This window comes from Parasteatoda tepidariorum, chromosome 7 (assembly GCF_043381705.1).
Source record: "Parasteatoda tepidariorum isolate YZ-2023 chromosome 7, CAS_Ptep_4.0, whole genome shotgun sequence".
In the NCBI taxonomy this organism is placed as follows: domain Eukaryota; kingdom Metazoa; phylum Arthropoda; class Arachnida; order Araneae; family Theridiidae; genus Parasteatoda; species Parasteatoda tepidariorum.
Window position 1 is genome coordinate 7,472,482 of NC_092210.1, and position 7,317 is coordinate 7,479,798.

The following is a 7,317-nucleotide window of genomic DNA, read 5'->3' on the forward strand; positions in this document are numbered from 1 at the left end:
AGAAATATCAATCCACATCAATATCTATTTTTCTTCCTCATTCATGCTATGCACAGGTTGGAAAGCAGACTCTCTGATATGTTCAAAGTAATGTGTAATAGAAATTATAAAAGCTAAGATAGGAAACAAGACTAGGGGTTACCAAGCGAAAGCGAGCGTATTCTCAAAGTTATTAATCTAATTTATCTCTGTTATCAATTAAAATCCCCATCTCTTTTGTTGTGAAATCCAAATCAAAAGATAAAAATATTTTTTTCAAAATAAATCGGCACTGCCCTATTATTTTAGCATTCATTAGGCTATTCATGGATTTTACTCCTGCGGTATGATCACTTTATACGATGTACTTTTGATTATATACCGGTATGATTATATATGGAGAACAATTTTCACATTTTTGTTTCCCGTAAGTTCTGAATGAGCATTTTATTGAGATACTATTTCGTTACTCTTAGAATTCTCTAGGATTTTATTTCTTCTGCTAATTCTGAGAACTACGGCACAAGGACGATTTACAGTTACTATCATTCACTAATGAATCTTAATGAGGCTATTAAGTCAATATTTCTTGGAATTTAATTAGTTGCTGTGTAACACTAATAGCTGAGTTAAAAGTATTCTTGAAATTACAGAACTTATTTGGGTTAAGTTCTTTTATTTTACTTGTTGTGATTTTTAAATAAAAACTTTTTTTCTAGGTCAAGGTTTACAACTTAAGAACTATTTGATACAGTTTATTCCTTCAATTGCAAGTCTTTCTTTGCATGAAATTATATTTCCAAACAATCTTAAAATGCTTTTTTGAAAGTTTTTATAAAATGATCAGCAACAGTTAATAATATATGTACCACACAAAAACACACAGCAGGGATGAATCTCACACTCTTTTTTCAAACTTTCACACCACAATCAATAAGAGGACTTTCGGCACGGTGCCACTTGTTATATTTCATTTTTTAAAATCATCTACTACTTGCTTTGATTTTAAATTATCGAAACATTTTTCGTAATTATATTTGCTGTTTTTTATTAACTTGCATCAAATATAAAATAAATAAACAGTATTTTCATAATACTCAGTTATCAAAGCAGAAGCTCGAAGCAGGCACCTAAATGTTAGTGAAGGGTTAGTATTGCTAAAAGTTTTAATTTTTTAATAGTAAGAAAAATTATATGCACCAATACAATTCAAACTATAGTTATAATTCGTCTTTATTTTTTCTTCATTCAAAAAAAAACTGGTCCTCTTTAAGATGTTTTCTTAATGTAGTATGCATAAAATAAAAAACGTGCCACTCTGAATAACTTATAATGTAATGATCGGATCTTCACGCTTTATAACTCAATCTTAAGTTCGAGGGGGTGACCTCAAATATGCTAAATTAGTGCAGATGATATATTAAGTTACTAAACCAGACACAAAAACTTTGTCTGAATAAACATACCTTTTTTTCCGACAGACTAAGAGTTTTGGCCCCAGAATATGGGGGTAGCCGTAATCTGAAAAATACGGTCCCAATAGTTTGATCAGAAGAGCTTTTTAAAATTTGGACCCTTTATGTTAATTGTACTTTTTGCGTATTTCACCATGCGAAAAATAACATTTAGTAAACTTTTTATTATTTTGTTTAATTATAATCGAAAAACTTTTTAACTGTAAGATATACAGTTTTTACACCATTTTAAGGAAAATAATTTTACATAGAAAAATACAAAAATTGAAGGTAATCAGTCTAATAGTTCCTGAGAAATCGAGTTTCAAAAATAAATTTTTAAAATTTTTTCTTAGGAGATATTCGACCAATTGCACTCAAATTTTGTATTTTGTCATTTAAAATTGCATTCTTTGAAATGGTGTAAAAAACTGTATGTCTTACAATTAAAAAATTTTCGACCGTTATTAAATAAAATAATAAAAATTTATAAATTTTTTCTAAAAGTTATTTTTTGCATGAAATTATCTTTAGACAAATGAATTTTATAATCCAGTGCAAAAAATTTTCAATTCGCTTAAAAAATTCTCTAAACATGGTGAAATAAGGAAAAATAAAAAAACATTAAAGGGTCAAAACTTTTGACACCTCTACTAACGAAACTATTGGGACAATATTTTGGGAATCAAAAGTCCGTCGAAAAAAAGGTATGTTTATTCAGAGAAAATATATTTATTTCTGATTTCGTAACTTAAAATATCGTCTGCACTAATTAATTAGAAAATTTGAGGTCACCTTTTCGAACCATCAAGATTGAGCCCCAGAGCGTGAAACTCGATCATTAGATCGAAAATTATTCAGGATGATTCGTTTATTTTTTGTACTTTTTTTTTAAATTTCAAATACTTTTATTCAACATTGCAAATAAATATACATTGGAATAATCTAAAACAATTGGGTACTTAAATGAAGAAGATCACTGATACCCACACATGTGACCTATAGCCTCGCTGATTGTTTATAAGCAAAATAACGTGTTAAAGTTTAGCTAAGTTTTTCCAACTAAGTTAGAATGTTAAATAACATGAAGTTAATTAAATACAGCGCCGTATCAGACATCGAATTTGTTGAAATAGAATTCTTTTTCATCAGCGTCTTTTACTTGAATTAGATTTATTACTTGTTGGTGTATTTTATTGTAATCATGATATATTTTTGTTTTGAGTACCTGGCAACTTCGATGCATAATTAGTTTATGTTCTACATGGCTTCATGCCTGTCTGTGTGTTAAGTAAGAAATATATTGTGTAAGAATTGAAATCTTTGTGAAAGAATATATATTGTGAAAGAATNTTAAATCTTCGCCAAGACTGTGCTTAAAATTATAATTATTTAGAATCATTTACACTCAACAATGGCCGGGTTAGACTGGCAGGTAGGGTGTTTGGCCCATGTCCGAGAGGTCGGTAGATCAATATTTGCCAGCCGAAGACTCCCCGTGAATAGAATAGTGATTGGTACACGCTAAATCGGTTCAGGTTACAAAGTACTTCAAGTTCACATAACAAATAATTACCTCTAGGGGTACTGGGTCGGAGATTGATTGTGATCCTGTTCAGGTCAAAATTATGATCTGCGGATAGATAGTGTGTGAATGTGTTCTCCCTGTAAAACGGGATGTGACGTATGTATGTTGTCTCCGGGGATGTTTCCCAGACCGTCTCCAATAGCCCATTGTGCAGCTCTTGAGCGACGTAAATGAAAATACCGTACAGGAACATTAAATAACAAATTTACTTTCTTTGCATGCGCTCAAGCAACTGTTATTTCTAATGGAGGGTTACGGGTCACTGCACGCGATTCGCATATGTGATAGTACATAGATGCGATTCACACAGACACGAGCAATTCATCATACATGTAGTTGCGAAAAATTCCCACGTGCATCTAGAGCTGAGGTTGGCAATCTGCGGTTTTTCTGATGTAAAATTGCGGCTCTCCTGTTCCATACGAAAAAAATTAATAATTATCAAACAAAACCCTTCAAAATAAGAAAATATATTCATAAGTACCTAATTTCTCAGATATCATATACCACAATTTCAAATAATGAATTTTCTCACGAGAGTAGCTTTCACTTAATATAATAAGATCTTTTAAAATGTAAACTTAACAGCATTTGTAGTACATGCGATGGCACCTTTGAAATGCCTCTCATGGTCAGCCAAACAGATATGAAAATCTAATGTATAGACTATTTATTTCTGGATACATCTAAGTAAAAGCATAAATGTCAATGACAAACTGTCATAATAAGTTTAATATTTGACTGCTTGAATTTCGAAAAATTAATGCAGCTGCTATTTTGATAGAGATGGTATATGATGCTATCTTTATAACTTTAAATATGTAATAAATATATTTTCATCGCGAAATGTTTCATAAAGGAAAATTAGTTAATGATTTTAAAGTGAAATTTCCACAGTTATTCTTACAAAAATCGAAAATAACCGTGTGTTAGGTTAAATAAGACTGAAAATACCAAAATCCAGTTGTGAGATTTTTTTTTTTTTACTTAGCTCTAGCTTAAGCATTTATAAGGAAAAGAAGTTATGCCGTTCTTATTAGTGAACATATTGTAAGATATTTTTATACTAGCCGTTTTTGGCGACCAGCTCAGTCACTTTTCAAAATTATCGTGCACAATGTATAAACTTTAATGGTAATCAAGTCAAATGCGCAGCACAACAGTATTTAAATATTTTCATCCTTCAAACATAACTCCATAATTAGTTTCAAACAACATATTAACCAATTTTTTTCACCTTTCAGCTGTTGCCCCAGTGGAAGTATTTTGATTGTAATTTTAACTAAATACTTAACACAGAGAAAACTCTGGAAAAATTACTGTACTGTATGGTTATGACATTTCTGGTAAAAAAAAAAAGATTTTAAAAAAAAATCCTCCCATAATTCTGGTTAATAGTACTAAAATATACAGTATATTTATGTAATTCATCTTGTAATTTTCCCATTCATACGAAAACGATTTACCGGAAATTCTGGTTTTCAAAATTATACTTCTTATTACAACATATTTAGTAAAAAAACAATTAACTGAAAAATAATTTTAAGTGAGTAAATTAATTTTATGCCATGCTCTAAGGTATCACGATAAATTTTCAAATTTTACCACATTTACCAAACTTTATTACATATTATAAAGCGATATTTTATTTATTACATATTATATTTTATCTAAAATCATTACCAAAGTGCATTGGTAAAAATTACAGAGTTTCCTGGTGTTCCCATAGATCCAGAAACACATTTTTCCACCTGGTAGTATTGACCATACTTTATTCTCAGTGAAGAGATGTCTGCGATATTGTCAAAGCTATCTATGCATTAAATTTTCGTAATAATTCAAAATCTTTTCAGCAGCCATTAAATCACAAGGATCAAAATTGTGATGGCACGACTTCGGATAATCCTATTCCTCAGGCCATGGTAAATAGCACATGGCGCACGTCTAGTGCGAGGTAAATAAAGTATTACTCCCTCCTGACAATATTACGGAGTTTATGCTCCTTTAAATATTCTTATACATTCATTTATATATCTGAAATAAATATAAGTAGGTAGGTAGGTATTTTATTTACGTTGCACTTGAGCTGCACAATGGACTACCGACAACGGTCTGGGAAACAGCCCCGAGGATGATTCGAAGACATGCCAACACAATTTTGATCATCTACAGAGAAAATGGCTTCTCCGTTTTGGTAGGCTGACAACCTGCGCGCAAAGTCGAGCCCTTTACGGTTGAGCAATTTAACGAGGACCGATACCGCATACTTTCGGTCCCTATCCCAGAAATCATGTATACATGATACGTTGCAGTAAGGTTATAACCTTACTGCAACATTGTGTCGGAAATTTCTTTTTAATGTCACGAAAATGTTTGTACTAAAAACCTTTTTTCAATAAAGCAAAAATATTGTAGTTTCAAACCTTTCATCTTAAAAGGATTGAAAATTATTTTTAAATCTTTTTTAAAAAAGATTATCACTTAGGTAGCTGAGCATACAAGACGTTGCGAAACGAAACCTTATAATAACCTAGATTTATGATTTTTTTCACCTCAAGAATAGCTTCCTTCAAGGATTTTTTTTTCCACGCTTGAGAACCCTAAGACAACCTCGATTTATAGGTTTTTATACAAAAGGTTGCTTTCCAAAGTTTTGGATTAGTGCAATGTGTGTAGAATAGAGCAGATTGTCACAGATCTCGTTTAAAAGGTTAGAAGGCTTACACGTAAACTGCATAATTTTTTTTATTTTATGTTCACATTAAAAGGTTTCTGCTGAGTGAAAATAAACCTTAGATCGTTATCTGGGTATGTAGGCTGATCAAATTGCTCATCCACCATCTTTCTGACCGCAACCTGTGATGCTGGATTTCGAAGTTCCATTGGGGATCATGTCCTTACAATCAGTCAACTGAGGAACGAAATAAATATAGAGTGAATGAAATTGAAGTCTCCTGATTCGCAGAATTGTTATTCATGAATTGGGACTTTTGCATTGGAGTGAGTTGCAGTTCATTTACGTCACACTAGAGCTACACAATGGGCTATTGGTGACGGTCTGAGAAACATCCCCGAGGATGATCTGAAGATATGCCATCGCAATTTTGATCCTCTGCAGAGGGGATGGCACCCCCGCTTCGGTAGCCCAACGACCTGCACGCAAAGTCGACAACTTTACAGTAGAACAGTTAAGCGAGGACCAATACCGCACATCCTCGGTCCCTATCAGTCTAGCCCAAGTGGTCATCTACCCACACACTGATCGCAGCCAGTGATGCTTGATTTCGGTGATCTGAGACAGCTAGAGAAGGAATTTTCAGCATAAAAGGTCATGCTCACTGAATACAGTTCGCTCTCTTCCGATCACCGCAGAAAAAAGTGGGGAGTTCCACAGTGAACTGATCGTTTAGACACGGTTCCCTGCAGATCACCGAAGTCAAGCAACACTGGCTGCGGACAGTGTGCGGATGAGTGACCATTTGGATTAGTCTGCATAGGGATCGAGGGTGTGCGGTATTGGTCCTCGTTAAACTGTTCTACCGTAAAGTGCTCGATTTCGCGTACAGGTCGTCGAACTACCGAAGCGGGGGTGTCATCTCCTCTGTAGAGGATTAAAATTGCGATGGCAAGTCTTCGGATCATCCTAAAGGATGTTTCCCAGACAATCGCCAATAGCCCATTGTGCAGCTATAGTGCAACGTAAATGAACTACAACTACAACAACAAAAAATAGGGAACCTGATTAGTGAGTATTCCGCAAATCAGGTTTTTTAAAATCGAAAGTGCGGTAACTGTATTCAGTGAGAATGGCCCTGTGATGCAACTGCTTTTAAAAATGTAATGATCTAGACGGTTAAATTAAGTTTAACCGTAAGCTCAACTATTGTTATTTACAAAATGCAATCTTGAGAAATCACCTGACTATGAGAATGAGGAGTTAATGAGAATTATTTCAATTTTTAAAGAAATAAAATTGTTTACTGAAGTAAAATAGGCTCTGCAATATTTAAAACTTAGTTGCCGAAGTTTCTAAATTATGTGAACTTCTATTTAATGATAGAAAATATATTCTTAAGTACNTGTTATTTACAAAATGCAATCTTGAGAAATCACCTGACTATGAGAATGAGGAGTTAATGAGAATTATTTCAATTTTTAAAGAAATAAAATTGTTTACTGAAGTAAAATAGGCTCTGCAATATTTAAAACTTAGTTGCCGAAGTTTCTAAATTATGTGGACTTCTAGTTAATGATAGGTAATTTTTAGCATAATTATTTCTTGTCGAACATCACGAA